At 44.7% G+C, this 19,172-nt stretch overlaps 1 long non-coding RNA gene across 1 annotated transcript; it reads right to left on the bottom strand.

Annotated features, from left to right (window-relative positions):
* Positions 1-1,949: 1,949 nt before the first annotated feature.
* LOC117094738 lies at positions 1,950-18,786 on the bottom strand. The gene is made up of 3 exons (XR_004441662.1): positions 18,371-18,786; positions 8,131-8,261; positions 1,950-2,376 (listed from the first exon to the last, which is right to left on the bottom strand). It is a non-coding gene; the product is annotated as an uncharacterized LOC117094738 (long non-coding RNA).
* Positions 18,787-19,172: the final 386 nt, after the last annotated feature.

Below are 19,172 nucleotides of genomic sequence, written 5' to 3'. Positions count from 1 at the left end.
CTCACCAGCATCACATTGGGGCATTTCTAATTCAGCCACTGAAGTTATTAGTATTTTGTTTGCAGAAGAGAAAGAGTCCACTTAATTATAGCCTTCAGTAAAAGAAAAACTTTTACACCGGGAAGATGGCAAGCCGGTGGTGTTAGACAGATTTAAGACTCAGGAAAAGGGAAGTGTGGTTTTTTCCAGGCATGCCTGCTTGGGATTGGCCCGTTTACCTTTCCTGGGTTTGCTCTGGGTGTTGGGATGTTTCAGCATTACATAGTGAAGCCCATACGAGGGTTACATGGTGCTGTCTGGGAGCTCTGTGCCCATCTCCATAAATGAAGACCTTTCCTCTCCCTACTCTGTTCCTGCATCCCCCACTCCAAACATACACAGCTGGCCAATCTCTTGATCAATCCTATCAGAACTTGAGTTTTTTCTCACCATGTTCAGTGATATAACTCAGCTGGGCATACTTAATACATGTTTAATAGTTGAGTAAGAAAAATGGAAATATTAGGGTTCATTAACCCATGAAATGGGGGCTAGCCTGCAGCATCAAGTATTTGAATTACTTGTAATTTAAGAATTTCCTTTAACCAACCTCTGGCAACCCCTGACTCCTCTCCCCTTCCCATAAATATGTACTATTATTATGTGTCAATTAAAAATAATAAAAATTTCCTCACATTAAACTTTGGAGTGAATTGTGGGTAGAAGTTTTGGGATTTTGTTCTTAGGAGTCATTTTACCAGGCCTGAGTTATTTAGCTGTGGACCTGCCTAAAGGCGGCGGGGTAGACTTCATGATGTACAAGTACATGATGATCTAGTACTTCTGAAAATCTCTTTCTTAAGAGACCTGTGATTTTTATGTTACCCACCAGATGGATTTGTGATGATTTGTTTAACAAAAATGTTTACAATTTCTTTCCCTCCCTCCCTCCCTCCCTCCCTCCCTTCCTTCCTTCCTTCCTTCTTTCTTTGTCTCGCTCTGTCACCCAGGCTGGAGTGCAATGGCACGATCTCAGCTCTGCAACCTTTGCCTCCCGGGTTCAAGCGATTCTCCTGCCTCAGCCTGCCGAGTAGCTGGGACCGCAGACGCATGCCACCATGACTGGCTAATTTTTGTATTTTTAGTAGAGATGGGGTTTCACCATGTTGGTCAGGCTGGTCTTGAACTCCTGCCATCAAGTGATCCACATGCCTTGGGCTCCCAAAGTGCTGGGATTACAGGCGTGAACCACTGCGCCTGGCTAAAATTTTATTTTTTAAAAAATCTCGCAATATAGTGATTTAGCTCAGATACTCCACAGTCAGCCTGCCTTGTTTAAATCCTGGAGCCTGCCTCTTATTAGTTCTGTAACATTGGAAAAATTATCTGTGCCTTAGTTTCTTCATCTGTAAAATTAAAGTAATAACAGTATGAAACTTATAGGACTGTTGTGAAAAGCATACACAACATTTGGTACATTTTAAGTGTTCACCAAGTATTAGCTGTTGCTGTTTTAAATAGCAAATTCCCTTAATGTGTTCTTGCATGTTTGTGGCTTATTATTGCAGATTATTAATGTGACACAGGGCGACAGAATGATAAACTTTAAGTTGTGTGGTATTAAATAATAACCAAATGAAGGCTTATCAGAAGAAGAGAGAAAGGCTTCTGAAATTATACCTCAATGGATATTTACAATACAGATTTCATAAAGCTTTATTGAATACTGTCTATGTATCAGCCCCAGTACTTACTTTTTCTCATTTTATGTAATCTTTAGGTCAGCCCTTTGAGTTCAACTCCATTTTAGAGGAGAAAGGTGAAGCTTAGAGAAATTAAGAGATTGTCTGAGATCACGAAGATGATAAATTGCAAAGGCAGAGTTCAAATGATCCCAAGTCTATTTCTTTTTTATACTGAATGAGTTAGAAAATGATTCAATTTCACACACACACACACACACACACACACACACACACACCACATTTATTTCACATGGAACCTTTCAGGAATGTAGATCAGTGGTCAGAAATTGTGAGACTTTTCTAATTAAATTGGGCCAGTTCATTTTGCAGTTGTAGGTTGAAGCAGGTTAAAAAATACTCTCACCTAGCAATCCATAGTTTTCTATTTCTATTGCTGTTTGTTGGGTCCTCTTATCAAGAAAATTGTTAGTGAGAGTGTCATTCCAAAGAGAGAAGAGACCCCTTCTTTCACAATTAGGGATTTTTAAGTCAATTTCACAATTAGACTTTTTAAGTCAATAACCAGGTTAACTCCAAAGGATTCAGGCAACTCTTAAAATCTTTTGCTTCAGTTCAGTTCAGTATCACAAGAGTGGAAATTGCTGGAAAAAGTTTCTGTTTGATTTAAAGTTTATCTTTTTTACTTTAGGCTCTAAAACACGGAATAGAAATAATCTTTTAGAATGTTTGATTCCAGTAAGATTTTGGTGAGCTTATGGGAAGAGGAATGAACTGTATCCTTACTTATTAAGGGGGCTCAGAAATTTTTCCTCTTTTCTTTTTTTTCAGTTGCAAAAACCCAGGATTGGTGCCTTCTGAGAACAAAAGCATATTTGCCTGGGGCCAATGATGTTTCTTCAAGGCAATTGGGTAAAGGGATCAAAGAGCCATCAGGAAAAAAATTGAGTTGAAAGTCAGCTAAAGGTCATTTTGTGATTACATGTTTTTACAGCTTTATTGAGATATAATCGACATATAATAAACTGTTCATAAAGTCTACAATTTAGTTTTGACTTGCAAACACCTGTGAAGCCATTACCACAATCAGTATGATGAACACATGCATCATGGCTCCAAATTTCCTCATGCCTCTTTGTAATTTCTCCCTCTTACACCCCTTTGGGACACCCCCTTTTCGATTCTCAAAAGACCACTGATCTGCTTTTGCCACTCTAGTGTGCATTTTGTAGAGTTTTATATGCATGGAATTGTACAGTATGTGCCCTTTTTAGGGGGGGAGGGTCTGGCTTTTTGGAAACCCAGAATAATTATTTTGAGATTCATCCATGTTGTTGAGTCTATCAAGAGTTCATTCCTTTTTATTGCTGTGTAGTGTTTCGTTGTATAGCTGTACAACAATTTGTTTATCCACTCACCTGTTGATGGACAGATAGGTTATTGCTATGATTTTAATCCAACCCAATTATTTTACTTGTAGAGAAGTCTAAGGAGAAGAAGTCTCCAGAAGGGGGGCTTGGCTAAGGTTCCTACTGCATTTGGGGGATGATGAGACCTGTGACCCTGAGATTGTGTTCCAACAAGCCTGGCAGTTGCATTTTGGCTTGGCCTAATGTGCCTGGGATGACCTTTCCGTTGACATCTCTAACCCTCCAACTCTGAATTTATAGTAACATTAGGAATTTTTTTTTAAAGATTGTATGAAATTTTATCTACATATACTTATCTACACATCTCTTCATGTCATTGATAGACTTCTTTTTTTGCTATACATAAAAGAAACCTTGTATACAGCGGTGTGAGTCTCAGAGGATAAGGTAACCCATGTTTATTCTAGGCCAATCTTTTTTCACCTGGTTTCTTAATCTCATCCCTCCTCTTTCCTCAGGGACCTAGAGCCTTTAATTATCTCCTCTTTCTACCAGTTCTTTAGCCACAGCCTATAATCTTGTGCAATTTCTCCACGCCCTTCCCTCTAAGCCTCTCCGTTGATCCTATGTAAGCCTCTAGTTCTTACCTGATTTGTCTCCTTCTCTTTGAGCAAAGTTTCTTGAAAAAGTAGTCTACACTTGGTGTCATTACTTCCTCACTTTCCATTCCCTTGTTCTTAACCCTTCAGTCGCTTTCTCTGATGCACGTGGTGCTGTTGATTGGTTCCCTGAATTCTTAGACTCTTCCTCTTTTGGCCTCTGTGAATGATTCCCTCCCTCCTGGGTTTCTGTCTACTTGTCTGAGTGTTCCTATTTTTAATCTCTGCTTGAACTCATCTTCAACTATTCCTCAGAACTCTGTCCTTGACCTACTGTTTGCTCTTGTCACCCAAGCTGGAGTACAATGGGGCAATCTCAGCTCACTGCAACCTCTGCCTCCTGGGTTCAAGTAATTCTCCTGCCTCAGTCTCCTGGGTAGCTGGAATTACAGGTGTCCACCACCATGCCCCATGCCCGGCTAATTTTTGTATTTTTAGTAGAGATGAGATTTTGCCTTGTTGGCCAGGCTGGTCTTGAACGCCTGACCTCAAGTGATCCACCCACCTCGACCTCTCAAAGTGCTGGGATTACAGGGGTGAGCCACTGTGCCCGGCCCCTACTGCTCTTCTTTTCTCTATCTTCTCTTTCTGGAAGGCCTCTTGTGTTCTCCGTATTCTAATTATGTGGTCACTGGTGATGCTCCTAAATGCATATTGATAACCACAAGCTACATACTAGAATACCATTTTTTGGATTTTGGACAGGGAGAAACGGATCATCTCTAAAACGGAACTCATAGTTCCCTTCAAATATCTTCCTCCCACTAAAGACGCCACCATTCACTCAACCATCCAGGCTAGACACTCAGCCACTGTCTTTAATCTGTCCCATCCATCGTAATTATTCCTTGACCCTGTACTTTCCTCTCCAGGCAGTTCAGGGCTTTATCACCTGGATTATTGTAATAATATAATTTTAGTCATCTCCTCACCCCCACCTTCCATTTGCCCTTAAATCAGTGTGTTGTCTACAGTGTACCCCATGTGTTCTTTGATGGATACCTTTTCTGCTTAAAAACACCATAATAGGTTTCCTATAGAAAAAAGTTCAAATCCTCTTAACTTTTCATATAAGATTTTTAATGATGTGATCCCCTGCCTATACCTGCAGCTTTTATGATCTTATTCTGCAGTCTTTTTTAAATTTTGCTAGACCAGCTCTTATTCATCTATCTTTCTTTCTTTTTTCTTTTTCTTTTTCTTTTTTTTTCCCCTCTGTTGCCCAGACCAGGCTGGAATGTAGTGGTGCAATCTCGGCTCACTGCAACCTCCACCTCCTGGGTTCAAGCGATTTTCCTGCCTCAGCACCCCGGGTAGCTGGGATTACAGGCGTGTGCCACCATGCCTGCCTAATTTTTGTATTTTTAGTAGAGACGGAGTTTACACCATGTTGGCCAGGCTGGTCTCGAACTCTTGACCTCAAGTGATCCAGCCACCTAGGTCTCCCAAAGTGCTGGGATTACAGACATGAGCCACCATGTCCGGCCTTATTCATCTTTGAAGACCCTTCTAAGTGTATCTTATCTGTGTCCACAATATCCTGTGCATTCTTGTCGTACAGCACTGATTATAATACACTGAAACATTCTAGTTTTTGTCTGTGCTTCTTACAAGACTGTAAGATCTGCGAGGGCAGGAGCTTTGTCTATTCATTTTTGTACCCGTCCCACCCCCGAAGGTCTAACATAATTCCTGGCATACAATAAGCACTCAATAAGTGTTTGTCAACAAAAATAATAAACATCCCATGACCTTTTAGAATGTAAAAGCGCTGTCAGTTACACCAACCAGCTCATTGAATGCTCGTAATAGTCCATGAAGGTAATAGCACCACAACTCCACTTCACAGATAAGGACACACAGGAGAGAGGGCTTCAACGATTCCTCAGGGTCACAGGCAGATCAACTGATTGTAAATCCAGTATTTTTTTCCCTTACATTTCTGATTTTGGAAAATGTCAGTGTGTTAGGACAGAGATTTAGTTTGACTCTGTAAACATTTATTGAAACAACTATATTATCTATGAGCCACAATCCTAAGTGTGAAAGCAATGAAGGAGAGTTGAGAAGACCACTTATGCCTGGTAAGGTTCTAGATACAGTCTCCCTCCCTCCCTTCCTCCCTCCCTTCCTTCTTTCCTTCCTCCCTCTCTCTTGCTCCCTCCCTCGCTTTCTTCCTTCCCCCTCTCTCTTTTATTTTATTTACTTAGTTGAGATCCAGGGACTCTGTCACTCAGGCTGGAGTGCAGTGGCACAATCGTAGCTCACTGCAGCCTTGAACTCCTCGGCTCAAGTGATCATCCTGTCTCGGCCTCCTGAGTAGCTAGGATTACAGATGCACGCCACCATGCCCGGCTGTATTTCTGTAGAGATGAGGTCTCACTGTGTTATCCAGGACAGGTCTCAAACTCCTGGCCTTGAGCAATCCTCCTGCCTTGGCCTTCCAAAGTGCGGAGATCGTAGGTGTGAGCCACCATGCCTGGCCCTTCCTTCTTTTCTTTCATTCTTTCTTTTTCTCTTTCTCTTTCTCTCTTTTTTCCACACTGTGGAGTAGAGGGCCTGGCTTGTGCATTGTAGGACATTTAACAGATTCTCTGGCCTCTATCCCTAGATGCTGGTAGCAACACCCCCACCTCATTATGACAACCAAATATGTCTTCAGGCATTGCCAAATGTCCCCAGTCGTGTGTACGTGAGACAAATTTGCCCCTAGCTGAGAACCACTGTGGTGTGGATAGACTTAAAAAGGAGGGGATTAAGAATAAGAGGGCAAGCTTTGCTTCCCAAAGCGTGGCAGGTGTTACATGGATGCAGTTCTGCATGGGCTAAGAGTCAGGGGAGTAGGGGAGGGAGAGAAGGAGATGGTAGGAGTATGTCTGCATGGAAGCAGAAGCCAAAAGGAGTTCTGGAAGAAGAAAGAAGATGGGCGAGTGGTGTTGAAGGGTGGGGTCCTAGAGAACCCATGAGAATAGGAACGTTGGCTATGTAATGGGAGAGGAAGAAGTTTGTGTGTGTGTGTGTGTGTGTGTGTGTGTGTGTGTGTGTGTGATTGACATCTCAGCTCATCCTACCCAACCAAATTCTAAAGAGGAGAGAGTCAGTTGTTCTTTGGAAGACCAGACTTGGGGAGAAGCCAGGCTATAAATCCTGGAGGGGAGGACTTTACTGCCACTTAGAAATCAGGCCTGAAACACCCATAATGTTTGTCAGTCCACACTTTAGTGTTCTTAAGTAAGTGTGCAGGGTGTGGGGGATGAAATATGGCAGGTATTTGATTTAAAAAGCCTGCACAGATTTAATGTCTTGATAAAATGTATTAAATCTTTTAAGGTTTTAATGAATCTAGTATGTGTTTCATAAATCAAGAACTCTGCTAAGCCGTCTTCTGGTTTAATAAGAGTAAACTAGGAAATTGCTCTGAGCAGAAGCAAAATACATTTATATCACACTGAAAAGTAATAGATTTTTAAGCTGAGGGGGTCTTTCTGGGCTTTTTATGCTGTTTGCTTATTATGTTGCTCCAGTTCCTTCAAATATTAAACCACAGGCAAACATGTGCTTAACCATATCAAGATGTCAACTAGCACAAAGGTAAATATTATTTGTAAGAGAGCAGAAAACAAAGCCAGTATTTCCTTACCCTTAGACCTAGGACCACGTTGATTTCTGCACTGACACCTGGCTTTGTGTATCTAGGCGTAAGGTGGTTGGTTAAAAATCATTATTAGCTATTATTAAATCACCTTTCCCAAGTTCTCTCATTCCTCCATCCTCACCCCCTTAGTACATCTGCCAGATTGAAACCGTGAGTGTATAAAATACTTCTTGAATTTTACAGCTGGCCGTGGAATGGCCTTGTTAAACTTGCTGGCCAGACTGTCCAAAGCAAGTGTTCAGAGATCCTTCTGTCATCTTAAACCCAAGGGCCGAAATGTTCGCTTTCATTCTTTTTCCTTTCTTCCAGCCCCATTGCTCAAACTTGAGTGGAAATGGGAAAGGGGCTTTTGGGGGTGTGGGTGTAACAGATGGGTGTCTCTGAGCAGGCGGGGCTTGCAGCCCCACTACCCAGCTTCCTTGGTGGATGGGCAAGATTCTGGGGTGAGATGGTGGTTCAGAGAGTTGGGGGGAGGTGGTGTTGGAGGAATGAAGGGGGGTGGGGCTTGAACATTCCAGTGTACAAAAGCTGGCAGGGCTTGTGAGCTCTGCAGGGGAGGGAGCGGGCCCGTAAAGCTCAGTGTGGAGAAGCCTGTCCAACCTCATTAGCTGTCACGGGCAACAATACTGATCTGGCAATAGAGGCGATTCCAAACCTGTTGGTCATTAATCACCCGCCTGACAGTTGCGAATGGAAGTGGAAAAACCTCATCCCCCCTCCACCCTTCCCCTCCTCCTGGGCCCAGCTCTGGAGTTTAGAGTTACCTCTTAGTGTATCTGTGGTTCGCGGCTGTGTGCTGGGTCCTTCCCCCTTGGCTTTTTTAGGGGGTCGTTTTCAGCACGGAGAGGCTACAGGTTGGCCAGAGACTGGCAGACAGTGATTCCGGGCACAGAGACTGGGGAGCAAGAAAATGAAAGGTAGTGGCCTCCGGAGTTGGGACCTCGGCTGTGACCCCTCTGGGATCTAGGGCTGGGACTTGGCAAGCTCATGGAGTCAGGGAAGGCTGTCATGAGCACCCAGGCCTCATCTTTCCACACCCGCCCCCTCGTTCCCTGGCACACCCTTCTCTCCCTCCTTCAGCCACTAGGTGCCAACATATTTTCCTTTATGTTCCTTTTCCCTGCCCTTCTCACCCTCCCTTCCCTTCCCTTCCCACCATTCCCAAATAAGCAGATCCTGCTCGCAGGAAAAGTTTTGATCTCAGTTTTTTCCGTCTCACTCTGAATTTAAGCCTCATTTCCTTTCTCAGAGGAGCTCGGCTTTTCAGCCCCATCTCTAGCTGTGGCAGAGGGGAAGAGTGATGTTTGGTAATAGTGATATTGATGCTTCATGTGTGAGAGTGCAGTCAGGGCAGTGGGAAGAGAGGCCTGGTCTGCACAGGTGCCTCTGAAATCAATCAACAGGAAGTGCTGCTTAGTTTCTTGGTCTGTCTCTAAGTTTTCTACATAAAGGAGGGAGGAGAGGAGAGATGGAGCAGAGGACATCTACAGACCAGACTAGGATGAGGACTTCTGTCACTCAAGTTTCTTTTTTTTTGAGACAGAGTCTTGCTCTGTCGCCCAGGCTGGAGTGCAGTAGTGCGATCTTGGCTCACTGCCTCCGGGGTTCAAGTGATTCTCCTGCCTTAGCCTCTGGAGTAGTTGGGACTACAGGCACCCACCACCACGCCCAGCTAATTTTGTCACTCAAGTTTCTTGCATGCTCTTCAGTGCATGTGAGCCAGGTTACATTTAAGAGAGAAGATTCAACTTCTGCTCAGTTTCCTAGGATGTAGAGGGAGCAGGAGTGTAAGGAATTAGCCAGGAATTCCTGAAAGAGTAACGTTGAGATAATTTACACACTTCTTAGCTCTTCTGCTGGGCAGGCACGAGCAAGTAACCTGAGTGCTAACAACCAAGGAAGGAGAGAAATTGCAACAAAAATTGTCAAGTGGTCTACACGAGTCCTCTAATTTTTCCAAATGTTTCTGCATTCCGTGGGTGCAGATGACCCCTGGCCTTGGCCACATTTGTTGGTGCCTTCTGCTCTCTCCATAGCTTCTCTGACTTCTTGCTACTCATTATAGCATTAGGCAGAGGATGGACACATCTGTCCACAGTTCTTCAGTCCAGGCTACCCTGACAAAGACAAATTCCCATGACAAACTCATAGGAACAAAATGGAAAGGAGGGATAGTCACAACTACAGCATTTTAGGCCGGCTTCCCAATTACTCATATACCCCTTTATCTTTTTGTTTTTTTGAGACAGAGTCTTGCTTTGCCACCCAGGCTGGAGTGCAGTGGCACAATCTCAGCTCACTACAATCTTCGCCTCCCAGGTTCAAGTGATTCTTGTCCCTCAGCCTCCTGAGTAGCTGGGACTATAGCTGTGGGCCACCATGCCCCGCTAATTTTTGTATTTTTTAGTAGAGATGGGGTTTTGGTATGTTAGCCATGTTGGTCTCGAACTCCTGGCCTCAAGTGATCCGCCCGCCTGGGCCTTCCAAAGTGCTGGGATTACAGGCATGAGCCACCATGCCTGGCCTCCTTATGTTTTCTCTAATGCAATGATCTTAATTCCAGCTACACATTAGAATCACTTGGTGCTGACTGGGCTACATTCCCTGATAATCTGATAACATTAGTCTGGGCTAAGGTCCCCAAAAGGAGATTTTTTTTTTGAGTCGGGGTCTCATTCTGTCGCTGAGGCTGGAGTACAGTGGTCTCATTATAGCTCACTGCAGCCTCAAATTCTTGGGCTCAAACAGTCCTCCCACCTCAGCCTCTCGAGTAGCCGGGACTACAGACATGCACCACCACACTTGGTTAATTTGTAATTTTTTTGTAGAGATAGGGTCTTGCTTTGTTGCCCAGGCTGCTCTTGAACTCTTGGGCTCAAGTGACTCCCTCTGCCTCCCAAAGTGCTGGGATTGCAGTCATGAGGCATTGTGCCCGGCCAGGGAATTTCTGTTTTTGAGACAGGGTCTTGCTTTATTACCCAGGCTAGAATGCAGTGGCACAGTCACAGCTCACTGCAGCCTCTACCTCCCAGGCTCAATTGATCCCACCACCTTAGCCTCCTGAGTAGCTGGGACTACAGGCACGTACCACCATGCCCAGCTAATTTTTGTATTTTTAGTAGAGGTAGGATTTCGCCATGTTGCCCAGGCTGGTCTTGAATTCCTGGGCTCAAGCGATCCACCGCTTCAGCTTCTCAAAGTACAGGGATTACAGGGTTAAGCCACTGTGCCCAGTCAGAGATATTTGGGAAAAGCTCTTCAGGTGATACAAGCCTCAGCTTGGGCTGAGAAGACTGGTGTCATATTTGTAAACTCATCATGGCAGTTCACACCATGGTATCTTTGTTTTTGAGATTTACCTCTCCTGGAAAGCCACCTTCCTTTTTTCTCTGCCTATTGACTAACCACTTGGTGCCACATGTACCAGGTGCCACTACTTGTGCTGTGCTTGGCACTATTTATTTATTGTTTATTTTTTGAGATGGAGTCTTGTTCTGTCACCCAGGTTGGATTGCGGTGGTGGAAGCTCAGCTCACTGCAACCTCTGTCTCCCAGGTTCAAGCGATTCTCCTGCCTCTGCCTCCTGAGTAGCTGGGACTACAGGCATGCACCACCATGCCTGGTTAAGTTTTTTGTATTTTTAGTAAAGATGGGGTTTCACCATGTTGGCCAGACTGGTCTTGAACTCCTAACCTCAGGTGATCCACCCACCTCAGCCTCTCAAAGTGCAGGGATTATAGGCATGAGCCACTGTGCCCAGCCCTTGTCCCTGTTTAGAAGAGAGAAGCAAAAGATGTGGTTCTTTGCTGGGGAAATGACATGCGCACACACAGAACAGTTCTATGTAAAGGCTAAATGATCTGAAACAAAATATAGGAGCTACGGGGGCTCAGAGGAGGGCTGGAGGAATCAGGGAAAGTGGTGAGGAGGAAGGGGACTTGGGTGGATAGCATTTAGGTAAGTGTGCAGGAAAGGTGGGGGACTTAAGGCAGAGGGCCAGCGTGAGCAGATGAGTAGAGGCTGGAACAGCACGGCCTGTGCTGGGGACAAGGAGAGGGTTTGCTTGACTAGATGGGAGGCTCAGCTCAGGTCCTTTCTCCTCCTGCAGCCAGCACTCATCTGTCCAGGGTTCCTGCAGCATCACTGCAAGTTCCACTTAGTCCTGGACTGCTGTGTACTGCTCAGTCACTTTCATGTGTATGTCACTAGTTATCTCAATCAGATATAAAGCAACTGGAAGGCAGGGAGTATACTTTATATAAGTTGGGACTTATTCAACACAATGCAATGCAATTCGAGTCAATTCAATTTGATGCAATCCAATCCAATTCAGTTCAACATGTTTTTTATTGAGTACCAGCTATGCGCCTGTTCTAGGCTTTTGAAACTCAATTAAACAGACAAAGATACTGGGCTTCCTGAGCTTACTTCTCACAGGAGCATACAGACAAAAAGATATACTATAAATAATATTAGATAAATTAGATATTATGGTAGAAGGTAATAAACACCAGGGAAGAAATGAGAAGAAGGCCAGGGTCCTGGGGCTAAGGAGTGAATGTGTCCATGCATGTCTGTGTGTCATTAAATGGAAGTTATTAACTGGAAGGTATTAAGCAGAAGACATTATGAAAAGAAGGCACTATTAATAGAGGTATAAAATAGAAAGTCAGAGTATGTCTCGTTGAGAAGGTGATAATTTACCAAAAACATAAAGGAAATGATGGGGCTGGCCAAGTGGATTTCTGGAAGAGAAGTTTCCAAACAGAGGACAGCTGGAGAATGGTCCTAAATAGGAGCATCCTAGTGTGTTTGAGGAACAGCAGGGAGGCCATGTGGTTGGAGCCAAAGCTGCTGAAGGAGACGGTGGGGTGGAAGGAGATTGGAGAGGGCCCAGGGAGCTAGGTCTTAGAAGCTGCCCTGTGGACTTTGGCCACCCCTCCAAATGAGATGGGAGCTCTCGCGGGTTTTCAAACCAACGAGCAACTTCTGTTTCTAAAAGATCTTTTGGCTGCAGTGTTGAGAATGGATGATGGGAGTTGGGAGGTGGAGAGTAGGACCAGGGTAGAAGAAGATCTGTCAAGAGACTGATTTTTACAGACACAGCTGAACCTATGCAACTCAGAGAAAGAAGACCTTCAGTAGATTCATGTTGGAAGGCCACACAGGACTATCATGTGCTCATTAAGAACTTCATTATAAGACACACATTATTTAGATTTTTGACCTGACTGAATAAGCCTGATCATCCAGCTTATTCACCAGGGCTGGCTTCAGGAGAGACATTGCCCCTGCTAATCACCACATAAAGATTTGTAATTGTCAATTAAAAATCTGATGGTTTAATGATAGCGTTCAAAACGTTCCAAAGAATTTTGAGCAACACAACATATTAGAATGAGTGTATATCCTTCCAAAGGGACATTTCAAATGGGACAATATTTATTTTGATATCTAAGTTCTGCTATGTTTACTTTAAAAATTTTAGTACTTTATAGTATCTCTTCTGTGTTCTCTAACTATTGAGTGGAGGGTTGGCATTCAGCACACAGTATACTTAAGAAGAGCCTGGGGAATGGAATTAAGCCTTGGGCATGTTGATATGTGTTTATTTGCAAGGCAGTATTAAAAATTCCATTTGAATTTCCAAATACAACTAATTTTGAGGGACCAAACTACTTTTTCTCCTTGAAAGAAGTAAGATATATTTAAAAGAGGTTCTTTCCCTTCCCCTCCTAAGAAGCAAAGGTACTACTTTTCTGTTAAGCTTCTTACTAGTCCACTTAAATGAATGAGCAGCCAGGGGGGTTAGCAGTCTGTCCCCAAGTCAACAACATTACTGAGCAGCTTCTGTGGGTGTTAGTTATTGAGAGGGGATTTAAAAAATAGAGAGGCTAGGTGCAGTGGCTCACGCCTGTAATCTCAGCACTTTGGGAGGCCAAGGTGGGCAGATCACCTGAGGTCAGGAGTTTGAGACCAGCCTGGCCAACATAGTGAAACCCTGCCTCTACTAAAAATACAAAAATTAGCCCGGCATGGTGGTGCACACCTGTAAGCCCAGCTACTCAAGAGGCTGAGGCAGGAAAATCACTTGAACCTGGGAGGCGGAGGTTGCAGAGAGCCAAGATCACGCCACTGCACTCCAGCCTGGGTGACAGAGCGAGATGCTGTCTCAAACAACAACAATAACAACAAAAAAACCAAAAAACAACAACAAAAAACGACCTCCATTTTGCCCTCATGTTGCTCCCAATCTGGCAGGGAAAACAGACCATGAAACAAAACAACACTAGAAGGACACATACTGCTGGGGGATTAGAGAAAAGAAGATTCTTGGCCAGGTGTGGTGGCTCATTCCTGTCATCCCAGCACTTTGGGAGGCCAAGGCAGGAGGACTGCTTGAGGCCAGGAGTTTGAGATCAACCTGGGCAACACGGGAAAACTCAGTTTCTACAAAAATATCCAAAAAGTTAGCCAGGCGTGGTAGCACATGGCTGTAGTCGCAGCTACTTGGGAGGCTGAAGTGGGAGGATCTCTTGAGCCCAGGAGGTCGAGGCTGCAGTGAGTGGTGATTGCACCACTGCACTCCAGCCTGGGTGACAGAGCAAGACTCTGTCTCAAAAAAATAAATAAAACTAAAAAAGAAAAGGAGACTCCTTATTCCTCTGTGTGTCATATATATGTGTAGTTTTAAACCTTTTCAGTGTTTTATAACATCCATGATCTTATTTCATTTAGGCCCAGTGATAATTCTCTGAAATAAAGTCACAGAGTCACAGCTGCAAAGGACCTCAGAGATCATCCATTTTATCCAATCCCTTGATTCTATATGGAGGAAACTGAGGCACGGATATGGGAAGTGCTTTGTCATGGTCACACAGAAGCAGAGGAGCTGGAACGGGAACCGGGGGCCCTTGGTTCTATCCACATTCTTTCCTACACTTTCAGAATGGGGAGGGCGATTGGATTGAGGACACAGGAGCATTTAATGAAGCCGAGGGGAGCCCAGGTGGGGACAAGGTGATGGTTCAGGCCGAGGATTTGGGAGGTGGGGTCACTGCAGGGACATCCGGAGGCCCAGAGTCATAAGGGGAAACATTAGCTTTTCATTATCATTTTCTGAGGCTGCCCCTCCCACAGTTAGGGTGTCTGGAGCGGGGGAATCAAGCGGGCAAGGAATGCCTGCTGGAATGAAGGCGGCCAGCGGTCATTACAGGGGCCTCAGTCATGAACGGAATTCCTCAGCGTGGGGCGCTGATGTTCCAACCACTGGCTGGGAACAAAGACCTGCACGTGGGACACCCCAGGAGCAAGGTGCTTGCCCCTTCCTGTAACCCAAGCCCTCCAGCGCATGGGTGGCGAAGCATTGCAGAGCCACCCAGGACCTTTCAGCTGCGGCCAGGCCCAGGCCCAAGTGCTCAGGCCCAATAATGTCCTGCTGTCCTGCCACGCCCCATGCCCCAAGGTGTCCCAGCCCTGTTTCAGGGGCCACGCAGGGAAGTGAGGCAGGGAAGGCATGGGGAACCCTGGTCTCCTGGGAGGAAAGGAGACCCAGTGGCATTTATTATTTTAGTTTAGTTTTTGAGAGATAGGACCTCTAAATCCAACTAATTAGCAAACTCATACACAATTTTTTTTTTTTTTTTTGAGATGGAGTCTTGCTCGGTCACCCAGGCTGGAGTGCCCTGGCGCAATCTCGGCTCACTGCAACCTCTGCCTCCTGTGTTTAAGCGATTCTTCTGCCTCACCCTCCCAAGTAGCTGGGATTACAGGTGCTTGCCACCACGCCAGGCTAATTTTTTGTATTTTTAGTAGAGACAAGGTTTCACCATGTTGGCCAGGCTGGTGTTGAACTCCTGAGCTTCGGCGATTCTCCTGCCTCGCCCTCCCAAAGTGCTGGGATTATAGGCGTGAGCCACCACGCCTGGGTTCTATGCAATATATATATATATTTTTAAACAGAGTTTTGCTCTTGTTGCCCAGGCTGGAATGCAATGGCGTGATCTCGGTTCACCGCAAACTCCACCTCCTGAGTTCAAGCAATTCTCTTGCCTCAACCTCCCGAGTAGCTGGGATTATAGGCATGCGCCACCACATCCGGCTGTTTTTTGTATTTTTAGTAGAGATGGGGTTTCTGAGGTGATCTTCCCGCCTCAGCCTCCCAAAGTGTTGGGATTACAGGCGTGAGCCACCGCACCCAGCCACAATGATTTTTTTAAAAAATCATAATATATATTTAAAATAGAGAAAAAGTAGAAATAACCTAAGAGTATCATGCAGTCATCAAAATGCTGAGGCTGTATGGAAAAAAAAGCTTAAAACATAATGGTTAGCAAAAAAAGCAGAATATTATATATACAGTGTTATGTACATATATATGTATACACACACATATGCCATGGTCATATATATATTTATAAATATAATATATATTTATATATAAAATATATATATAAAAATATAAATATATATTTATATATAAAAATATAAATATATATTTATATATAAAAATATAAATATAAATATATAATATATAAATATATATATAAAAAAACTCTATTTTTTTTTTTGAGTCAGGGTCTCACTCTGTCTCCAGGCTGGATGGAGTGCAATGGTACAATCACGGCTCACTGCGGCCTCAACCTCCCGGGCTCAAGCAGTCATCCAACCTCAGGCTCCGGAGTAGCTGGGACTTCAGGCATGCGTCACTGCACCTGGCAATTTTTTTTTGTTTTAACAGCAATCGGGTCTTGGGATGTTGTCTACACTGGCCTTGATCTCCTGGCCTCAAGCAATCCTTCTGCCTCAGGCCTCCCAAAGCACTGGGATTACAGGCGTGAACCATCACATCTGGCTGTGTTTCTTGTAGTAGCAAAGTGGACACATGTTGGGACTACTAGACACCAGGTCAGGCCTGGCTTTTGTGTGTGGCTTCTTGACCATGGCATTTACAGCAGCACTCCTCACACTTGAACTTTACTTAGGGGATTTTGTCAAAATGCAGATTTAGAGTCATGGATCGGGATGGGGCCTGTGAATCTACATTCCATTTTAACAAGTTTCATTTTTTGGCTGGGTGCTGTGGCTCAAGCCTGTAATCCCAGAACTTTGGGAGGCTGAGGTGGGCAGATCACTTGAAGCCAGGAGTTTGAGACCAGCTTGGTCAACGTGGTGAAATCCCGTCTCTATGAGAAATACAAAAATCAGCTGGGTGAGGTGGTGCACGCCTATAGTCCCAATTACTTGGGAGGCTGAGGCACAAGAATCGCTTGAACCCATTAAGTGGAGGCTGCAATGAGCCTGGGCCACTGCACTCTAGCCTGAGTGATATAGCAGACTCTGTCTCAAAAAAAAAGTTTTATTTTTTGATTGACACCTAATAATTGTACATATTTGTGGGGTCCATGTGATATTTTGATAACTGCATACAATGTGTCATGATCAAATCAGGGTAATCTGCATATCCATCACCTCAAACATTTATCATGTCTTTGTGTTGGGAACATTCCAAATCCTGTCTTGTAGCTATTTGAAAATATACAATACATTCTTGTTAATGGTCATCACCCTACAGTGCTATAGAACACTAGGATTTATTCCTGCTCTCTCCTATGTAGCTGTAACTTTGTGTCTGTTAGCCAACCTCTCCCTCCCCAATCCCTGCCCTCCCCACGCCTCTAGCGACCACAGTTCTACTGAGTGCATTTCTTTTTTTTTTTTTTTATTATACTTTAAGTTCTAGGGTACATGTGCATGACGTTTATATCATGTATAACTCCCCAATGCAATCCCTCCCTCCTCCCCCCTCCCCATGATAGGCCCCAGTGTGTGATGTTCCCCTTCCCGAGTCCAAGTGATCTCATTGTTCAGTTCCCACCTATGAGTGAGAACATGCGGTGTTTGGTTTTCTCTTCTTGTGATAGTTTGCTAAGAATGATGGTTTCCAGCTGCATCCATGTCCCTACAAAGGATGCAAACTCATCCTTTTTGATGGCTGCATAGTATTCCATGGTGTATATGTGCCACATTTTCTTAATCCAGTCTGTCACAGATGGACATTTGGGTTGATTCCAAGTCTTTGCTATTGTGAATAGTGCCGCAATAAACATACGTGTGCATGTGTCTTTGTAGTAGAGTAATTTATAATCCTTTGGGTATATACCCAGTAGTGGGATGGCTGGGTCATATGGTACATCTAGTTCTAGATCCTTGATGGGGAAAGGATTCCCTATTTAATAAATGGTGCTGGGAAAATTGGCTAGCCATAAGTAGAAAGCTGAAACTGGATCCTTTCCTTACCCCTTATACGAAAATTAATTCAAGATGGATTAGAGACTTAAATGTTAGACCTAATACCATAAAAACCCTAGAAGAAAATCTAGGTAGTACCATTCAGGACATAGGCATGGGCAAGGACTTCATGTCTAAAACACCAAAAGCAACGGCAGCAAAAGCAAAATTGACACATGGGATCTAATTAAACTAAAGAGCTTTTGCACAGCTAAAGAAACTACCATCAGAGTGAACAGGCAACCTACAGAATGGGAGAAAATTTTTGCAACCTACTCATCTGAGTGCATTTCTAAAGGGCTTCCAGGCTGGACACGGTGGCTCATGCCTGTAATCCGAGCACTTTGGGAGGCTAAGGCCGGTGGATCACCTGAGGTCAGGAGTTCCAGACTAGCATCGGCAACATGGTAAAACCCTGTCTGTACTAAAATACAAAAAAAAATTAGCCGGGGGTGGTGGTGCATGTCTGTAATCCCAGCTACTTGAGAGGCTAGGCAGGCTAATCACTTGAACCCAGGAGGCAGAGGTTGCAGTGAGCTGAGATTGTGCCATTGCACTCCAGCCTTGGCGACAAGAGCAAAACTCTGTCTCAAAACAGAATAAAATAAAATAAAGGGCTTCCAGGTGATGGTGACACTACTGGTTTGAAAGCCATACTTAGAGGAATGAGCCTTTCAAAGGAGTCCGTGGGAATGAATTCATCCCAAACCTCACCTGAATAAAGGTCTCAGTGCTTTCCACTGAGGGTTCCATTTTTCGGACCCCTTTGCATGCTCCCCACCTTTTCTGGATGCTTGGGTCCCCGCTGACCCCTCCAAGCACTTGTGGCACTCACTTGTCTGCTCTGCTCGCTTGGTCCCTCAGCATCCCATGTCTCTGCTCCTTTGAGTGCCTTTGTTATGAACACTTCCTGCACAAGGTGGCCGGCTACCTGTGCCTCACTTACTTCTCTTCTGGTAAGGTCCAGCCACGACACTGTGGGGACAGCCAGGATCCCACGAACACTGATTCCTTGACTCCATCTGCCCTTGTGCAGCCAACAGCTCCTTTCCTGGGCCCTGTCACCTTGCTCAGTTGGCCCAGAGAGCCCCTGCTGGGCCAGTCTCTCTGTCCTTATTGCCTGGGACTCTGTTTTTAGAACAATAAGGTGAATTCTGTTCATCTCCTAAGAAAGCGTTGAGTTCCGGAATGGGGGAAACATACTTCTCTCTTGGCAGAGGAGGAACCACCCAGTCAGGCGGGCCAAAGCCCCATTGATCAGAGTCCAGTGAAAAAGTGGCTTCTCAGGAGCCCTGGATGCTGGCCCACTTCAAGACAACTTCTTCTTTCAACTTCCTTTCATGTGCTTTAACTTCACAAACATGCCAGTTTCCAGCTGCTCCTCAGAGACAGCGGTGGTGATGGTGGTGGGAAGGACACTGCGGCAGGGGTCAGATGGAGCGGGGTGGGGAGGGTGGTGGGGGGAGGTTTCACCCTATTAGGGACATTTCTGTTGGGGACCAAGGTTATATTGCAG

Source organism: Trachypithecus francoisi, unplaced genomic scaffold (genome assembly GCF_009764315.1).
Source record: "Trachypithecus francoisi isolate TF-2019V2 unplaced genomic scaffold, Tfra_2.0 Contig01440, whole genome shotgun sequence".
Classification (NCBI taxonomy): Eukaryota; Metazoa; Chordata; class Mammalia; order Primates; family Cercopithecidae; genus Trachypithecus; species Trachypithecus francoisi.
Note: the sequence above shows the minus strand (reverse complement) of the source record. Positions and strands in the feature narration are given on the sequence as shown.